Here is a 20,111-nt window from a genome sequence, read left to right as displayed (position 1 = left end):
CTTCTTTTGAATTGACTGTGGTTTATCTTACATCTTACTATTAGCTTATTAGCTCTTCCTCTTTACTTTTTATTGGTTGCTCTAGAACTGACAATATATATTTATCAGACTCTGCCTTCAAAAATATTATATTGCTTCATACATTTTAGCAGAAAATATCCATTTTTTCTGTCTTTTATACTTTTTTAAAAAAGGATTTTATTTACTTATTCACGAGAGACACAGAGAGAGGCAGAGACACAGGAAGAGGGAGAATCAGGCTCCCTGAGGGGAGCCAGATGCGGGACTCTATCCCAGATCTCTGGGATCATGACCTGAGCCAAAGGCAGACGCTCAGCCACTGAGCCACTCAGATGCCCCTGTCTTTTATACTTTTATTATATATTTTACTTCTACATAGTCTATAAACCCCATAACAGGTTATTCTATTTGTGTCAAGTATTCAAATACTCTTTTAAAACTTTAAAAAAATAAGAAAAAACTTTTATATTTATCCACATATTTACCATTTTTTGTGTTCTTCCTTTCTTTCTTCAGTTCCACATTCCTACTTGGTATTATTTTGTTTTTGCCTGAAAGAACAACTTAAGGTTATAGTAAGAGACATGGGGTTCCATGGTCTGCCTGTGGCTATTCCTATGAAGCAATTGAGTCCCATTGTCACCACCAGGGGTTACTGAGTGGCAGGTGAGGTGGATCAGGTAGAAGCAGACAGCTTAACCACAGCTGCATGCACAGTAATAAACTGGAAACCTTGGCCAAAATCTAGGATGGATCCTGGAAAAAAGAAAAGGTGTCCATCAGGAAATCCAGTTCAGCATCTTTTGAGTTTTCTTGCCTGTGAACAGTCCTTTAGATGAGATTGAGCTCAACATTGCAACAACATTTTAGGAGTCTCTTTCTATCCTAACCTATATTTTAATGCCTTTTTGAGACAGTTGATTGAAAAGTGGAAGATGCTTCCAGCCAGCTGAGTCTTTACATTAGCTAGGGACCCAAAGAATAGGGATGTGTCTTCCATACAGAAACTACTGATCAATACTCTAAGGACCAAAAACCAGTTCAACCTTGGGAACACTGTTCAGTGGTGATCATAATACATAGAAACTGGGTCTGGAGCCATGGCCTAGCTCCAAGAGCTAGTGATGATTATGATGGATAATAAGGATAAGTAACACTAAGGGAGGATCAGTTAGGTCAAGAAACAATCTAAGAGGTTTACAGGCAGATTCAGTTAATACTGATAACTGGGGTCAGCACCTCCTATGATTTGTGATTATTCCCACCTCCCTGCACAGAGAATTTAAATATCTTGTTCATGGTCATATAGCTATTAAGTATTAGAAGTAGGATTTTAACCATGGAAGTTTGGCTTAGAGTCCACACTCTTAAACACTACTATGGAATATTCCTAAGCAAGATGGAACTTCCCGGGTAGCCCAAAGCTGCTTTGCTTCCTTCTTCATATTCTCCAGCATCTTGAGTTTCTCTCCCTACTGACTTCCAGGAAGTAGTGTTTCACTTGGTTCCACTTGGTCTAAAAAAAGATCTCATCTACTTGGAGGGACAGGAAGTCCACCAAGGCTCAATGCTTCAAGGTCTTAGTTTTGGGTTCTCCACGTTGGTCAAGACTTTTGAGATCTCTTTTCATGGGCGTGTGTAGGAAGGACATATGCATACGGAAGTTCATGATTCTTTTGTTTTCCCACCACACAGGCCACGAAGCTGCAGGCTGTAGAAACTTCTGGTCCAGCTAAGCTTTTGGTGCTCCAGTAGCTAAGCCCTTAAAATGAGAGATACTTGTAGTTTAAGACTTATCAAAATAGGCACAACTTGTAGAAATTGAGTTTCTGCAGAAAGCAGAAATCACAAAAAGACATGGCTCCTAGGGATGTGGAACCTAAATTAAACAGGCCATAATTTTCATTGACGTAGCATTTGTAGAGCAGAGGCCTGGGGTATTATCCTTAAAAAAGATTTCCCTGATAGTAGCTGAGTGGTCCTAGAGGACCCTTGAATCATTACATGCAGAAGCAGAGGCTAACGTGTCTAGAGACGGAGTACTTTTACACAAATAGGGCAGAGATCCCAGTCCTTGATGATATAAAGCTTACAGCTGCAACTCATCTAGAACCGGTCCTGGGGAAGTCTTGGGGTTTGAACTGTGGAGGCTAGGGCCAAGACTTGCTTCCAGAGAGGGCATGAAATGTCCTACATGAAAAGAAAAAAGGGATGCTAAGATCCCACTTTCCTTTGGTTGCTAAACGTCTTCTTTCTCCATGGGGACTGCCTGCAACTCAACCCAGTGATATCCCAATTAGGGGCACCTGGGTGGCTCAGTGGTTGAGCGTCTGCCTTTGGATCAGGTTGTAATCCTGGGGTCCTGGGATCAAGTCCTGCATCAGGCTCCCTGCAGGGAGCCTGCTTCTTCCTCTGCCTCTCTCTCTGTTTCTCATGAATAAATAAATAAAATCTTGAAAGAAAGAAAGAAAGAAAGAAAGAAAGAAAGAAAGAAAGAAAGAAAGAAAGAAAGAAAGAAAGAAAGAAAGAAAGAAAGAAAAAAAAAGAGAGAGAGAAAGAAAGAAAGAAAAGAGAGAGAGAAAGAATCTCACCACCCACAACACTCTGCCTGTAATATCAAATGAAAAGGTGATCTTTGAGGTGACTGGAATGGCATAGGGAGTTCATGGGGAAGGAGAAAAGGTGTGCCATCTGGCACAGTGTTAATATGGGCAATTCTGCTGCTCCTTAGCCAGTATATTTACTCCAAGATCTCTGTCCAAGGCATCATATGCTGAATTAGGATTCTATAAAATTTTCCAACAGGGAGGAAATACAACCTACAGATAAGCAGCTATCTGAACTTGGGCACAAGGGCCAGCACTTGTCATTAACCAACCACCTTACTACCTATGATTCATATACCTTTCTGAGACAATGGGCAAGGAGAAGGCAGAAAAAATGGGATAATGTTTATTCTGCCATTGTTAGCCTCACAAGACCATCTGACACCCCTACGTTATATTTTTTTAATTCGGTTTCTGTTACTCTGATGTAATCTTACCTCTTACAATGAGAATTTTTTTTTTTTTTAATGGATGATACGTGATGTAGGATTTGAATAATCATGATTGGTGACCAAGATCAGTAAGAGTCACCAGTAGAGCCCCTTGACTTAGATAAGAAGGGCCCCAGCTCTGTGGCGCTTGCTTTAGAGACCTTGCATACCAAAACACTAAAAAAAATAATTTTTTAAAGAACACATGAGCCTTTTGTCACTCAGGATCCAGCCTAATGCACCAAGGCAGCATCGTCCATTAACTTTAACCCTCTACTCTTGTGGGTCAGCCTGCTGGGTCTGGGGAAAGGCTTCTTCACACCCACTGTGGACTCAAAACAAAAAGTGGTTACTTCCGAATATTGTCAAGATGTGTGGGTAGTAGCTATGGAATGCGGAGAGGTTTTGTGAGGTAGAACTTAAGTAAAAGAAAAGGCAATTTAACTCATAGAAATCTTTCTGTCAGATGGTGAGAATAAACAGATTCTTCCCCCCAAAAGTATCATTTTCCATTAGGGTTGAATGTCCATTTTTCTGAATATTCTTGATTTTTCCAACTTACAGTTTTAGAGATATACACAAATTAGTATGGTATTCATAGCAATTGCATGTGGCAGGTGAAGAATATTGTACAATATTAAATTATCTATACTATTCCTAAATGTTTAAGTATGTTGGTCTACTCCAGATACATCACCCATGAACTGTGTCACTGATGCTTTATGTTGCCAACTAGGTGGGTATTGAAACCTAGTATTGCAAACAGTATTATTTTTATAAATAGAGACTAGATAATTTGATTGAAATAAAACATAGTAAAACTTTGGTTTTTAAAAATAATTGAGTTGCAATTTATCATTTTAATCAATATTTGGCTCCTAATTTTAACAAATACTTCTGGATAATTAAGAAAAATAACTTTTTGCATGCATTTGAAAATTACTTTTAGTCCAATTTTTTAATATTTAATTTAATTTGCATTCCTGATTAAGTATATTAAAAATATAAGCAGATTGCATGATATTGCATTTTTGATCCTTTAGATGACTGTCAACAGAATATAAGTGAAAATGATGATTATAAAATATAACTTTGCAAAATAACTTTTGCAATAAATATGTAATCATTTAAGAACTGTCCTTATTTTATTACTCCTTTAAACATCAACCATCTTAATAACAGACCACCCAGAACAGCACTCAATATTAATTAAACTATTAAGTCATATGAAAGATACACATATTTTTGAATTTGCATAATGAAGACTTATTTGCCAAGGTAGGAGAATAGATTGCATTTTATTTAAGAGTTTGTTAGACTGATTTATAACTTTTAAACATTTAAAGTACTCTATGTGGGCTTCCATTTATTCTCTTATCCCACACCCCACAAATATTAGGGTCACAAATGAGGAGAACAAGAATTCTTCCAAACTCACAATTTGTGACACATGTCTCTTGAGAAGTGACCATGATCACCCTCTGAAACAACTATTTGCAGTGCTGTCCCCTACACTCACCCTTAGGCAAAAGCTTTTAACTTTTATATCAGTAGTGCCATTTTTACAGTCAAAAAGTTGTAGACCTTAAAAAAAAAAAAAAGTTGTAGACCTTGATCTATATATCATTTAACCTTGACAAATTCAAAGGAATTTAGTTTTTGCAACTACCACTAGAGAATCCAGTTCACACACCTTGAAAAGCCTCAAGGATCTATTCGGCTGCTGCCTTCCTCAGACCAAACACGATTTCTATCCCCTTCTCCTCATTTTCCACGCTGGACCTTTGTCTTTCTTGGCCTCCTCTTAACATCAACATTTCCCTGTTCTGTCTGCAATCCCTCCCAGGTTTGCTCTCAGCCTGGCATGAAGGCTTCCCTGCGTCCTGAGTGATCTCTTTGAGTCTCCTGCTATGGGAAGGAGCAAGCACAGACTCTTCTCTTGGAACAGAAAGGCACTGATAACTCCAGTCTCAAGGAAGTAAGTGCCCAAAGGCATGAGGTGAATTGTACAGATATGAGCTTCTTTTGCTGTAAGATGACTGTTGAGGACAGAGGTGTGAAGAATCCCAATTATGTATACTTCCTTGGGATAAGTTACTGGGGTCACAATAATAAAACAGTTTGGAATTATGTAAAAGCTGGATAATTTATATATTATGTTTATTTATTTTTCTCTTTTTTTAAAATTTAAATTTTGTAAGTTAACATACAGTGTAATATTGGTTTCTGGAGTAGAATTCAGTGATTCATCACTTACATACAATACCCAGTGCTCCTCACAACAAGTGTCCTCTTTAGTACCCATCCCCCATCTAACCCATCCCCCACCCACATCCCTCCATCAGCCCTCAGTTTGTTCTCTGTCATGTTTGTGGCTTGTTTCCCTCTATCCCATTTCCTTTTCCCCCCTTCCCCTTTCTTCCATAAGAAGTGGCAGAAAGATGACTCTCTTCCCTTTCTCTTCTGAAAGTTTGAGCTCATGGAAAATAAGATGTTAGGTATTTCTAGGGAGGGGGAGGGTGAAATAGCAGTTTTTGAGGACAGCAAGAAGAGTTTTGGTTTCTTTTGTTTTTGTTTTTTTCCCAATCCCTAGACTGGGATGGAAGCTAGAAGGCCCCATGAGCAAAGGCACCGCATCCCTTGCCTCATGACAGTTTCTTACAGACAGCCCCAGAGCCTTTGAGGCATGATGTTCAGTTCACCTATCATCAGGTACCCTTAACAGAACTGAATCCTAACTTTGGGATTGCCATTCTTGCCTGTGTCCCCCAAATATGACAGCTTAATTGTTGGTTTTAAGTGACTTTGTGAGGATAGACAAATACTCTGAGAATCTAAGAAGTTCTAATAAAGATAGGACTGAAATTCCACTCCAGTAGAATGATGGCTTGTGGTTAAATATAATTTTTTGTTTTTATTTTTTTTAGAAATTTAATTTTGGAATACCTTTGGATTTACAGAAAAATTGCAAAGATAATATAGAGAATGCCCATATATACCGTATCCAGTTTCCATTTTGCTGCCATCTTACATTACAATGGAATAGTTGTCCAAACTAAGAAATAGACATTGGTACACAACTGTTTACTGAACTCCAAACTTAATTTAGATTTCACCAGTTGTCCCACTAATGTCTTCTTTCTGTTCCAGGACCCAACCCAAGGTACCGCATTGCATTTGTTTTCATGTCTTCTCCATCTCCTCTGATCCATGAGAGTTTCTCAGTTTTCATGACCTTGACAGTCTTGAGGAATGCTGGTCAGGTATTTTGTAGGAAGTCCTCCAGTGGGGCTTTTCTAACGTTTTTCTTATGATTAGATTGGGATTATGGGCTTTTGGAACAAATACCACAGAAGGCAAGTGCCCTTCTCATCACATCGTATCAGGGGTGTAAAGTTCTTTTTTTTTTTTTTTTAAATAAAGAAAATGGACAATTCTTACACATTAGAATTTGTAGATGAAGATTCATATGGATTTGTAGATGAAGATTCAGTGCTATTTATACATTCAGATATAAAAGGAGTTTAGATCACCACCTAAGAGAATCATTATTTTAATTATTACAATCGAAGAAGAATTTAACAGCTCCTGCAGTTCTTCTAGGATGGTAAACATTTTCATCAAAGCTCTGAACAGACCTTTTTATGTGTTCCACTGTGATTCTGAGACTATTTAGATAGGATTTCTTAAGTATTTGTGGAAGCCTGCTGAAATCTTGTCAAAAACAACTTCCTTACTTTCTATACTATTAATGGCTCTTATGGCCAAATAAAATCAGTTTTATCTAAGTCTTCAGGAAAAAGGGGAAAAAAAAGTATATAAACCACAATCATACCATGTATCAGAGGCTCAAACCATCAATCTCTCTTTGTAGTTTTTAGGATACAGGAACTTGTTCATAATAACATAGGAGTTCTAATTGCGTGGAAAAAAATTTAGGATTCATTATGAAAGCCATGAGAAGGACACTAACCAAGGTTATTAAAAAAACAATTATTCCTTACCTCCTTTTCACTACAACTTTCCGCCCTCAGCATCATCCGGGTCACCATGCAGGCATTAATCAAAATGTTTCCTTTAGTGTTGCTAGAAATTCTGACCCATGGAAAATGATTTATGGTCCCTTCCCAGAGATCAGATGGCTGTCTCTTAGAGAAGATGAACATGTGACCAGGGCAGAGAGCATTCACGAGGCTAAGCAACTGTTCAGCAACAGGTGCACATCTGTTCGCATCAGGATGACACCCCACCTTTGTCACACTTCCTTACTATTATAAAAGAGCTCCTATGTGTTGACATATGTCTCTTCAATGGATATATAGAAATATAGGGAATTTACAGAACAGGTGGTAGCTTAATTATTATTTCAAATAGTAATATTCTGCTCACAAGAAATGCTAGGACTGATAGTGTTCAAGCAGGCAAGTTTTGGTGTGTAATAATAGAGTCATCAGAGTGAGAAAGAAGGTTAAAAAGGCTGCAATTACTCATAGTTCAGGGTGTCCCACAGAACAGTGATTCAGTATACTCTTGGTCAGTTTGGCAGCAAGGATATCATCTTTTGTATTTCTCTGCCAAACGAACACTGAAATATCACCCTGCTTTCTCCTCCACTGGGAGTCAGAACTTTGTTTACCCTCTGGCGGAGTCTCTTCCAATAATATCTTTTCCACTGCTTATCTTTTTATTCACAAGGAATAGTTTGATAGTAATTTAATGGAGAATAAAGTAAGGGATGTGTGCCATGGTTAAAACACTCAGTGAAACATCAAAATGCAAGATACATTGCAGTGTCAGGTCAATGGGTGGAAGAGCTTGGGTAGAGCTATGTAGACAAGAAATCTTAAGAACAGGGAGGAGAAATTCTGAAAGATATATGTACCCCTAAGTTTATTGCAGCATTATTTACAATAAACAAAAATGGAAGTAACCCAAGTATTCACTGAAAGAAGAATGGATATACGACGGACTATCACTCAGTCATAAAAAAAGAATGAGATCTTGCCCTTTGTGACAATATGAATGGACCTAGAGGGCATTATGCTAAGTGAAATAAGACAGAAAGAGAAAGACAAACACTGTACAACTTATGTGGAAACTGAATAACAAAACAAATGAATAAACAAACAAAAAAACCAAACAGACTCTTAAATACAGAGAACAAACTGATGGTTGCCGGAGGGGGAGGGGGGAGTGGGCAAAATAGATGAAGGGGACTAAGAGGTACAAGATTCCAATCATAAATAAGTCATGGAGATGGAAAGTACAGCATAGGGAATATAGCTGATAATATCACAATAAGTTGTAGGGTGATATAGATGGTGACTAACATTGATGAATCAATGTTACATATCTGAAATTAATGTAACATTGTATATCAATTACACTTCAATAAAAAAAAAAAAACAGAGAGCAGACAATATCCGCAAATCAACTCCAAATCGTGTGCTGATTTCAGATGATTAATTAGTTGCTTATTTCAATGAATGCAAATCCTATGCTAAATGAAGTTGGCTTATACTAATGAGCCTGCTGGGTGTAATTAAAGTCGAGTCGCTAACACAAAGATAAAATGAAATGCAAGTTTGATTTTGTTTTCCAAAGAAGTGGAAGGAATTGTATGGTTCAAGCTCAGGTGCAAGTTAGAGTTGTTCATAGTAACACTTTCATCAACATGGGTCAGTGGAACCAGAATGGAACATGTATGTGATATAAGCGATGTAGTCCAAAAAAATCTCCTGGAAGGCAAGATCACTATCTGTTGGGATCACTGATTTCCTCTTCACTAACTATGCGACTGTGGAGGTTTTCAGGACTACTCCTTAACTGTATAAGGAGATAGGAATAGTGTCAAAACCAAAGTCATTCTCCCAAGTTCCTCTTTTTTTATTAAAAACTTATATTATGCTGTTCAAAGAAAGAGAAATGACAAGCTGATCAGAGAAAGGTAAGGTGACCTCATTGTGGTGGTAAGATATTTATTTTCAACTGAAGGTATGATACTTACGGCAAGTTTTACATCATAATTACCAGGAGTCAGTTTCTATGCTAAAATGCTTTATGTAAATATATTATCTTTTAATCCTTTCAGCCATCAACAAGGAGAAAACTATCTTTACAAACTATTTTACAGACAGGTAAATCAAGGTCATGCCTATGGTCATAGAGTAAATGTTAAAGTCAGGATTCAAATCCAGACAGGTTGATGCTTACAACGCTCATGTTTACTATGTATCCTTCCTCCTTTCCTTCTCTGTCCTGGAGAAGGCTATAGAGCTAAAATGTACGAGATAAGCCAAGACTGAAATCACTAGAGGAAAAGAGAAATCAAAAATCATAAGGAAAATCCTGAAATAACTAGGTACTATAACATTGGGCCATAAAATAACTGTCCAGCAATGGCTAGTAAGTACTTGATCTTATTTAAGTGTTGAAACCAATCATTCTGCTTAATGATGCTTGCAAATTTGGTCCCCATCTTCTTGTAATAATAACTTACCTCCCAATCAACTGTGCTAGGCACTCAGGCCCAACTTTGGTTATAGAAATACCAGAGCATTAACTTTAAGAGCTATTGGAACTACCGTTAAGCCTGAACAAAAATAAAAATGAGAAGGATAAAAAGCTGGGAGGGGGGGAAGTGTACTGCTCTTCCTTCTATCTCCCTTGGAATTTATTAATTCTTATCCTCTCTCTAGAATCATGGTTTCTTTGCCTACATTCAGGCTGATTTGGCCTTACCACTTTCACCTTCTGCCTGGACAGCAGAAAGTTTCCTGAAATCTCAGCTTTCATCTATCATCCATTTACCTACTGTTAAGTGAGGCCATATAAATGATATGAATCTCATTACACCATGGAGTGTTCAATTAGAAAACCCCCACACCATATACAGAGCTTTATTCATTTCTAACTCAAGTGAGAGTAAATAGAACAGTCTGCTTGTCAGATTTTCAGGGCCAAAAGAATGTGTACAGTGACAAAATACACATTTAGCACTGTCATGGCTATGGAGTGCCCATTCTGAAATTCTAGTTCTTGAATTAGAGCTGAAAACAGCAGAGTTGGCCAAAGGCCTCTTTTTTATACCTTCAGATTTATCATGACATTCACGTGTATGTCATCTGTTCCCAGAGCTACTCACAGACAGTGTCTACAGTAGGCAGGGCTTCTTGTCCTGGGCTATTTCTGTCTCTGTGGAACTCTCTCAATGCATGACCTTTGCTTGGAGACCCACCATCGGCTAGGACAAGAGCTACAGTTGTAGGCTCTTCCTACCCAGGGTCCCTCTCTTTCCCTTTCTCCTTTTACAGACCCATAGAGCAGTTTGAAGCTTCCCTTCACCTAGTCCTGCTCAAATCTTCCTTTATCCTTCATGGGCATTTCCCTTTAGTAAGTCTCTCATATCTTTAAATCCCATCTTGGTATGTGGCTTTCAGAGGACCTGAGTGTAAATTACCATCAACTCCTCACACTTTAATATATAAATATATATAAATATAAATATATATATACATATATATATATCACAATCATGTATATGTATGCATGTTTGGCCAATTTTCAAAGCTGGGCCCTACAATAATTTTGGATGTGGTACATCTTCACATGTATGACTTGCAGATTTAAGATATGATGTTCCACACTTGCTCTGAAATCTAAATGCCTGTATCCAGTTGTTTAACTGACATCTTTACTTGCTACACACAAACTTACCATCTCATATCCAACAAATATTTACCTTGCTCACTTGACTTCAGACACCCTGGTTGTCTTGATGTCACATCAAATGCCAGAAATGTTTCTACTCTGTTTTTTTTTTTTTTTTTTTTTTTTTTGCATTTGCTGTTCTCACTGCCTGGAGTGGTCTCCCCTCAGATACGGCTTGCTCCTCTCCTTCATTCAGACACTGCTTCAATACCACCTTCTGCAAGAAGCCTCTCCTAACCACCCTAACTATAAAAGTCCCTCTCCCCCACCATTACTTGACTCTCTCCCTCCTCTGACTCTGTTCTGTTTACTTCATAGTACTTATAACTGATATTTTTTTTCTAGAAAGAAAGGGCAGAAAGAAATGAAATTAGGAAAAAAGATAAAGGAAATGAGACAAAAATGAGAGGAAAACTAAACTGTGTTCTTAATTTTATCATACCTGTTTTGGCTGATTTAGTCAATTGTGCAACTTTAATGGATTGTTTGAATAAATGATGTTTGTACCAATTAAAAATTAAGTATTTAGGAGACTCAGGAGATAGTACCTATCTACACGCCTTCATAAAAAAGGGTGAGAATAGAGATTGCCAAATTTAATATTTTATCTGGTAGAGTATTATTTAAATGTCCATTATGAACACGATTTGAATCTATTTTCTCATAGTTCTGAAGTCATATCAGTAAGCCTTGGGGAAAGAAAAGGACTTTTGTATGCCCTTGACATCTTATCCACAGCCCACACAATAGAAATACAGTGTAATGCCTAAACATATATATGCATATGTTCTGATCTATGAATCCTACTCACAAGTCTCTATTCCACAGAAATCTCCTTAGGTAGGTAAAAATGTATCTACATGATGTTCACTTTAGCACTATTTGCAATAGTAACAAACTAGAAACAACCTTAATGTCTATCAACAGAGAACTAGCTAAATATATTCTGGCACATACACATACTGGAATTCTTTCCAGTAGGTAAGATTAGGTAGGTCTACCTTTTTTAACCTGAAGAAATGTTTGTGATTACATAAAAAAGATGGTTGTTAACATTTTGTATATATGCACATCTCTGTGTCTACTTGCACACACATAATTATTTACATATAAACACAGAATTAAAGGTCTGGAAAGACATTGCTTTGAATGTTAATATATTTCTGATTGTGTACACTATGAGCATTTAAACTTCTTTTCTTCCTATTTTTGGTAATTTTTAGATATTTTAAGAGAAAAAGCATACATCACTTTGTGGAATTACAGAAATAAAGATTAAGGCAAACAAAGTCCACAATAAAGAATTACAGATCATTGTTGCTGATGGGAATGGAGAGTCCATTAAATGTTGTCTAGTTCACAAAACTTCCATCGTACAGAAGAGAAAACTAAGACCCAGAAGGGAAACTGAATTATCCAGTGCTCAGATTTAGGACTCTCTCCCATCATTCTCCCACTTTAACACCCAGCAGGTGTTCAGTGATTGATGTAACTGGTTGATCTTGCTGTGGCGGAGCCTGAGTGCGATCTCATTCCACTGTTGAGCTGCAGCAGAAAACCTCACAGTGAGCACAAAGATGGTTCAATTTTTCCCTCTGCACGGATTATGCAAGCCTCTGATTTATGTTGATTGAGACATCTTTTTCAATAGCAAAGGAGTTGATAGAAATCTTAGCTAATGTAGGTTTCTTCTGCCTGGGAATATATTTAATTGCTCCTACATTCATTGGCTGTTTTATTAGTGTTCATTGAGAGAAATATTTGCCCTAATTTTACTTAGACCTTATATGAAATTTATCTTGAGAGAGGGATCAGAGCTGAGGTTGATAATAAAAACGTTCTAGACAGAATTGTTATTTTTCCCTACAAGTTTGGAGTGTGTTGTTGAGAAAGAAAGGTATTATTCAGAAAGAAAGTATGCTGATAATGAGGAATTTGAAAAATTATTTTCTATAAGTAGACAAACACTCACAGCATTAGTTCAGATTCCAGTTGCATGTTCAATATTGGGTTTGTGAAGCCAACTTTTGTGATCTCTTAATGACTGAAGAGCCAAAAAGGCAGTGGGGCAGGGGAGGGAAGCTTGTTGGAGCTTCATGATTGTCAAAAGACCGTTTAATTTTTCAGTCTGAAATGGAGCAGAACTCTTGCATTTTGCCCAATTTCCTAGTTCAGTGGTTTACTAAGAAATGACCACGAGTTATGGCAACCAATGGCAGCATCTTCTGTTCTCTTGCCTTGGCCAGAGTCAAAAGTCACAAAACCCAGTGCATCTTTATCAAAGAATTAGCAGAGCCACACCTGCAAAAATCTTTTTACCTCAACTGCAATGGCACTGGACATTAATGGAGTTGTTTGCACAAAATGAGGGAAAAAAAGATCATGGGGAAAAATAACTCTCTACAATCATCCTTCTTGCCAACAGCTTACAGCCTGAAAAACTATTATTCAGAGAGAGAAAGTTTTGTATTTATTAGATAAATCAGAGCCAACCCAGGAGGTGTTTGACAGGAGACATTTAATTTCCTCCTCAGTAGGACATCTTACTCAATAGACGGTGGCTCAGCTGATCCTTTATCCACCATGTGGAAAAGTGGTGGGAACTGTAAATTGATTGCATTGAGTAACCAGAGCACTGAACTTTGTTGTCCTAGGTTTGTTTTTCTTTTTCTTTTTCTTTAACCTTCCACAGAATGAGTTATCGCCACCGTAGTGTGACTCACATGTCCCTTTACCTTTCAGGACATTATCTACTTTGCACAAAATATTCCAGTGTAAAAACTGTTAAACTAAAAACAGGATTCAAATGTCAATTGCTTTGTGAGGATTTAAAAATTTTCAGTACGTCTAATTCTTTTGAAAATATGTGGCCCTGAAATATATAAGCACAGGGACACACATGACTGAAAAAGCTGAAGGAGAACTACAGTATTCTCTCTATACTTTATCATATGCCAATATAATATTTTACATCAGTATGATGATGCAATATAGTATAAAGAGCCCTGGAATGGAAGACAAAAGACTTGGGTTCTAGTTTCAGCTCTGACTCTAAATAGCTGTGTGATTTTGAACAACTCACTGTATTAGTTTTTTATGGCTGCAGTAACGAATTACTACAGACTTAGCTGCTCACAATAACCTAAATTTATTATCTCATAGTTCTCTGGATCATAAATCCAGTAAGCAGGACTGGTTTTTCTGCTCTTGGTTCTATAAGGCACAAATCAAGGTTCTGGCCAGTGAGGATGCTTATCTGGAGTCTCTGGGGAAATAACTACTTCCAAACTCATTCATTCTTTGCAGGTGATTTTGAGAATTGGATCCATGCAGCTGTGGAACTGCCATTTCCTTGCTGGCTATCAGCCAGGGGTTATTCTCAGCTTCTAGAGGCCCCCTACCTTCTTTATTGATTCCTATTGTTTTCGAACTCAACAGTGGGTTGAGTCCGTCTCAGGTTTTGAATGTCTCCTGCCTCTTCTACTCCTGCATCTATCTTTGTGACTCCAGACAGAAAATTTTCTGCTTTCAAGGGCTCAAGTGAGTAGATTGGGCCACACAGATGATTCAAGATAAATCTCATCTCAAGATCCAACTTCAATTGCATCTACAAAGTTTCTTTTAGTGTTTCAGGTAATATATTCACAGGTTCTGGAAATTAGAACCTGTGGACCATCTTTGGGGGGGGGGGTACTATTGTTCTGCCTCTCCTATCCCCCTTCTTTTGGCTGCCTCAGCTTCTTCACCTATAAAAGTAGAGGGCTGAATAAAATCAGTGTTTCTCAAAGTGTGTGGGAGACTTCCTCTGGAAGACCACAACAGAAGTGGTGGGACCTGGATCTGAATGTGACTTTCAATTCCACAGATTCACACACTGAAATTATCATCCCCATGCCAGTCTCTTTCAAGTCTCCCTTAAAAAGCAGGGGTAAGTCTGTTTGGTGCTAGTATTTCTTCTACATTGATCTGATATTTGCTTATGTCTTTTCTCATTAGAACGGGGCCAACATGCACATGAGAAAATGCTCTGCATCACTTGCCATCAGGGAAATACAAATCAAAACCACAATGAGATACCACCTCACACCAGTGAGAATGGGGAAAATTAACAAGGCAGGAAACCACAAATGTTGGAGAGGATGCGGAGAAAAGGGAACCCTCTTACACTGTTGGTGGGAATGTGAACTGGTGCAGCCACTCTGGAAAACTGTGTGGAGGTTCCTCAAAGAGTTAAAAATAGACCTGCCCTACGACCCAGCAATTGCACTGTTGGGGATTTACCCCAAAGACTCAGATGCAATGAAACGTCGGGACACCTGCACCCCGATGTTTCTATCAGCAATGGCCACAATAGCCAAACTGTGGAAGGAGCCTCGGTGTCCATTGAAAGATGAATGGATAAAGAAGATGTGGTTTATGTATACAATGGAATATTACTCAGCAATTAGAAATGACAAATACCCACCGTTTGCTTCAACGTGGATGGAACTGGAGGGTATTATGCTGAGTGAAATAAGTCAATCGGAGAAGGATAAACAGTGTATGTTCTCATTCATTTGGGGAATATGAATAATAGTGAAAGGGAATATAAAGGAAGGGAAAAGAAATGTTGGGAAATATCAGGAAGGGAGACAGAACATAAAGACTCCTAACTCGGGGAAACGAACTAGGGGTGGTGGAAGGGGAGGAGGGCGGGTGTTGGAGGGGAATGGGTGACGGGCACTGAGGTGGACACTTGACGGGATGAGCACTGGGTGTTTTTCTGTATGTTGGTAAATTGAACACCAATAAAAATTAATTTAAAAAAAAAAAAAAGAACGGGGAGTGTAGAGAAGAGAAAGAGAGAGGAGAGAGAAAAGGGCTCAGGCCCCAAGTTGAGGTTGGGGGCGCAATCTACCTAGTTAAAGTTGACAATGTGATTTTGCTTTATTGTATTCATTTAACTGCTACCTTTCATTTATGGCAAATTGATATTGGTTTTCTATTTATGATATTCACAAAATTTTAATTTAAAAACCTATGGATGTAAAAAATAAAATGAGCCAATTTAAGGAAAATAAGTAAATGATAGCAGATATCTAGTAAGACTCCTCCTGTAAAGGTGGCATAAGAATGACAGAAGAAGGGAACATTCAGCCCTAGAGGGCCATCTAAACTCCTTAAAATTCTGAAAAAGTCAATTTAACCAATAGGAAAATGAGCCAAAACTTGAATAAGGACTTCAAAAAGGGGGCCAGCCACATGGCTAGTGAACATAAGAAAAGATGAACTAGAACCATAATGAGATACCAATACACACCCACCAAACCGACAAAAAGGAAAAAGTATAGCTCTACTCAATGGGGCAGGAAAGAACGGCAATGGGAACTCACACGTGCTGCTAAGAGACCGTAAGGTGGTACTATAGAAAAAATTACAAAAGGCTTTGCTAAGGACCAAAAAGATTACTACCTGTCCTGTGCAGCATACCCTTCCAGGCTACTGCTGTCTTTCACACTCTCAGCTATCTTGCAGCTCCAAAAATTTTAGAAAACTGATAGCAATACAAATAATTCTTGCTCATAGAAAGTAAATTGTGTTCAGTGGAAAGGCAGTGATTATTACCCAATGTATACTGAGTAATTTTGCATCTATCTGTGCATTTTATTCAGTATTTTTAAAAAAGTTTTTATTATAATTCCAGTTAGTTAACATACAGTGTGATATTAGTTTCAGGTGTAGAATATAATGATTCTACGCTTCCATATACTACCCAGTGCTCATCACGACAAATGTACTCCTTTATCCTCATCACATATTTCACCAATTCCCTCCCCATCACCACCACCTCCCCTCTGGTACCCATCAGTTTGTTCTCTATAGTTAAGAATCCGTTTCTGGGCAGCCCCGGTGGCTCAGCGGTTTAGTGCCGCCTTCAGCCCGGGGTGGGATCCTGGAGTCTTGGGATCAAGTCCCGTGTCGGGCTCCCTGCATGGAGCCTGCTTCTCCCTCTGCCTGTGTCTCTGCCTCTCTCTCATAATAAATAAATAGAATCTTAAAAAAAAAAAGTCTGTTTCTTGGTTTGCCTTTATTTTTTTCTTCTTTGTTTCTTAAATTCCACATATGAATAAAATCATATGGGACTTGTGTTTCTCTGACTGATTTCTCACTTAGCATAATATTTTCTGCTCTATCCATGTCATTGTGAATGGCAACATTTCATTCTTTTTTGTGGTTGCATAATATGCCATCACACACACACACACACACACACACACACTTATGCATTCATCAGTCAATGGACACTTGGACTGCTTCTGTATCTTGGCTATTGTAAACAACGTTGCTATAAACATAGGGGTTCATGTATCCCTCTTATTTAGTGTTCTTATGTTCTTTGGGAAAATACCCAGTAGTTTGATCGATGGATCATAACGTAGTTCTATTTTTAACTTTTTGAGGAACCTCTGTATTATTTTCTCCAGTGACTTCATGCGTATATATCTGTCTGTTCTTTGGATTCTCCTTTGAACTGGCTGTAAAACAAGTTCCTTCGTTGATTAATGAGTTAAATAAAAACTTTGACATGTACTGACTTTATATTTGTATGAAAGTCATGATTTTATATTTTTAAAAAGTCCTTTAACAGTACAAACTAGAAAATAGTTGAATATTAACAAGAAGTGCATAGCCCAGAAACTCCACTTCTCTGTATATATCCTAGAGAAACTCTTTCACACACACCACAGAAGATACAAGAATATTAAAAATATATATATATATTTGTAAAAGCCAAAATGCCCTGGCAGAACCCAAATGTTTCTTCATAGTAGAATGAATTAATCAATTATGGGGACGCCTGGGTGGCTCAGCGGTTGAGCATCTGCCTTCAGCTCAAGGCGTGATCCTGGGGTCCCGGGATATAGTCCCACATCGGGTTCCCTGCCATGGTGTGGGCAATGTTCTGTTTTATTAGCTAGGTGGTGGATACACAAGTGTTTCTTTTATTATTCTTTAAAATGTACATATATGTTTCATAGTTTCCTATATATATGACATGCTTTCCAAAAAAATGTAAGTCACTGAATCTATTATTCTGGATGCTTTGAAAGTAAATTGCTAACTGACATGTGAGAACAAATGACCTCAGGGACCATCCTTTGAATCCTGAAGCGGGCATTCGATAATTATTTCTTCATGGTGATAATGTACATCATGGGGCGTAACCCTAAGGTCTGGCCCTAAATGGCCTACAGTGCAAACAGCCTCATAAATACCACTATCCCCACCTTCTCTTTCATTTTGAAGTGTGGGATGAGGGACAGAGTAACAGAAAGCCTCAGGGAAAAGTAGAAGCTTCGGTCTGTGCCAATTCTGGAGGAGGATGGAGGCACCTCTTCAAGTCCTTCTATCAAGGAAAAGATTGGGGGGCATAGTAAAAGAAAACAGAAAACCCTAATTTGTTTTGGGGGGCCCAGATTAGGAACATAATCTACTGCTTGAGATAATGAACTTAATTGATGTCAATAAATGATATGCTGCATGCCCCTTTCACCCTACCTCTCTACTTTTCAATTCCCATTGATTTTGGAAACTGTTTATTATAATATCACTAAACTGAGATCTTAAATGTGAATCCATGTTGTAACCTGTAAATATAAATGGCACAACATAGGTACCATGAATGCACCTGTTCAAATTTATCAATCCTCTATTCGGTTGTTTCATGCAAATAAGTTTTTTTGGCTAGTGGAATTCAGGCAAACTTAGATCTTAAAGAAGCATAGAAATTACTGACAAATCCATGTACCTTTAAATATCATAAATATACACCTAAATAGAAGATAAAGGGAGATCTTTTAACACATGAAAGCTAATACAAGTTGCTCTGGATGTTAATATTAAATCACACAAAACAGAACTTTGTGTTTTGGTCCAACACTTGATAGAAACTGTACATTTCCTATAATCTAGAATTTCTATTCTTTTAGTTTAGATTACTAGAAAACCTAATAATTAAACAATCTGTAGGATAAATTAGTGGTTCCACTTGAAAAATCACAAAGTAAGGATGCCTGACTGGCTCAGCGATTGAGCACCTGCCTTCAGTTCAAGGTGTGATCCTGGAGTCTCCGGATTGAGTCCTATATCGGGCTCCCTGAATGGAGCCTGCTTTTCCCACTGCCTGTGTCTCTCCCTCTCCCTCTCTGTGTCTCTCATGAATAAATAAAATCTTTTTTTTTTTAAATCTATCTTTATTTTTTTATTTTTTTTTAATTAATTTTTATTGGTGTTCAATTTACCAACATACAGAAAAACACCCAGTGCTCATCCCGTCAAGTGTCCACCTCAGTGCCCGTCACCCATTCCCCTCCAACACCCGCCCTCCTCCCCCTCCACCACCCCTAGTTCGTTTCCCCGAGTTAGGAGTCTTTATGTTCTGTCTCCCTTCCTGATATTTCCCAACATTTCTTCTCCCTTCCTTTATATTCCCTTTCACTATTATTCATATTCCCCAAATGAATGAGAACATACACTGTTTGTCCTTCTCCGATTGACTTATTTCACTCAGCATAATACCCTCCAGTTCCATCCACGTTGAAGCAAATGGTGGGTATTTGTCGTTTCTAATGGCTGAATAAAATCTTTTTTAAAAAATCGCAAAGTATCAGTGTAATGATATTATAGGTAGAACAAAGAACAGTCTCTCTTTAAATGACCATTTATCACCTGCCCTAAAAATAATCTCCTAAAGGAATGAACATCAAACTCTAAAACTGCTTAATTATTCAGGACAGTTCCTTAACAGGAATGTCGAGAAACCTTTAACCACCACAACAATGAGCACTATTTTGTGTCCAAGAATCCCTAATATTTGCTCGAAGAGATCTTTTTTTCAGCTGTGTCATTTACTACTACAATTACTAATTCCATGCCTATGACGGTTGCTACTACAAGTGAAACAGCTCTCATTTGTTCACTGCTTACTATCATCTAAGTTCTTTATGTGAAAATTTGAACCAAATAAATAAGCCACTAATAGCAGCATCGCGTCTTAGAGTTAGTTGGTTATGGTTGCATGTAAGTTGAAAAGTATGTATAGTTAAAATTACCCTTAAATTTCTTTACATCACCCATTCAATGTAGGCAATATTTTCATCTAGCAAGTCATTTCTTAAAAAGTCAACAAATATCTGAGATATTGGAACTAATCACTCTTTGGTTACATGAGGTAGTAGAATGATTTGGAGAGTCATGTGTCTAAGTTAAAGGTGAACATGATGACCTCTATCACTTTTTAAAAATCCAAGACTTTTTCATATGTAGTGATACATCTACCCTTCTCTCTTTTTAAGTTGTATTC

General features: G+C 37.8%; 1 long non-coding RNA gene across 1 annotated transcript in view; it reads left to right on the top strand.

The window, feature by feature from the left end:
• LOC112913234 (uncharacterized) overlaps positions 1–17,338 on the top strand; it is a 110,307-nt gene extending 92,969 nt beyond the window's left edge. Inside the window, exons 2-4 of the long non-coding RNA XR_003233647.2 lie at positions 4,905–5,036; positions 14,075–14,401; positions 14,765–17,338. This is a non-coding gene — a long non-coding RNA (uncharacterized lncRNA). The remainder of the gene's footprint in view (positions 1–4,904; positions 5,037–14,074; positions 14,402–14,764) is intronic.
• The last annotated feature ends 2,773 nt before the right edge of the window (positions 17,339–20,111 follow it).

Source organism: Vulpes vulpes, chromosome 9 (assembly GCF_048418805.1).
Source record: "Vulpes vulpes isolate BD-2025 chromosome 9, VulVul3, whole genome shotgun sequence".
Classification (NCBI taxonomy): domain Eukaryota; kingdom Metazoa; phylum Chordata; class Mammalia; order Carnivora; family Canidae; genus Vulpes; species Vulpes vulpes.
Note: the sequence above shows the minus strand (reverse complement) of the source record. Positions and strands in the feature narration are given on the sequence as shown.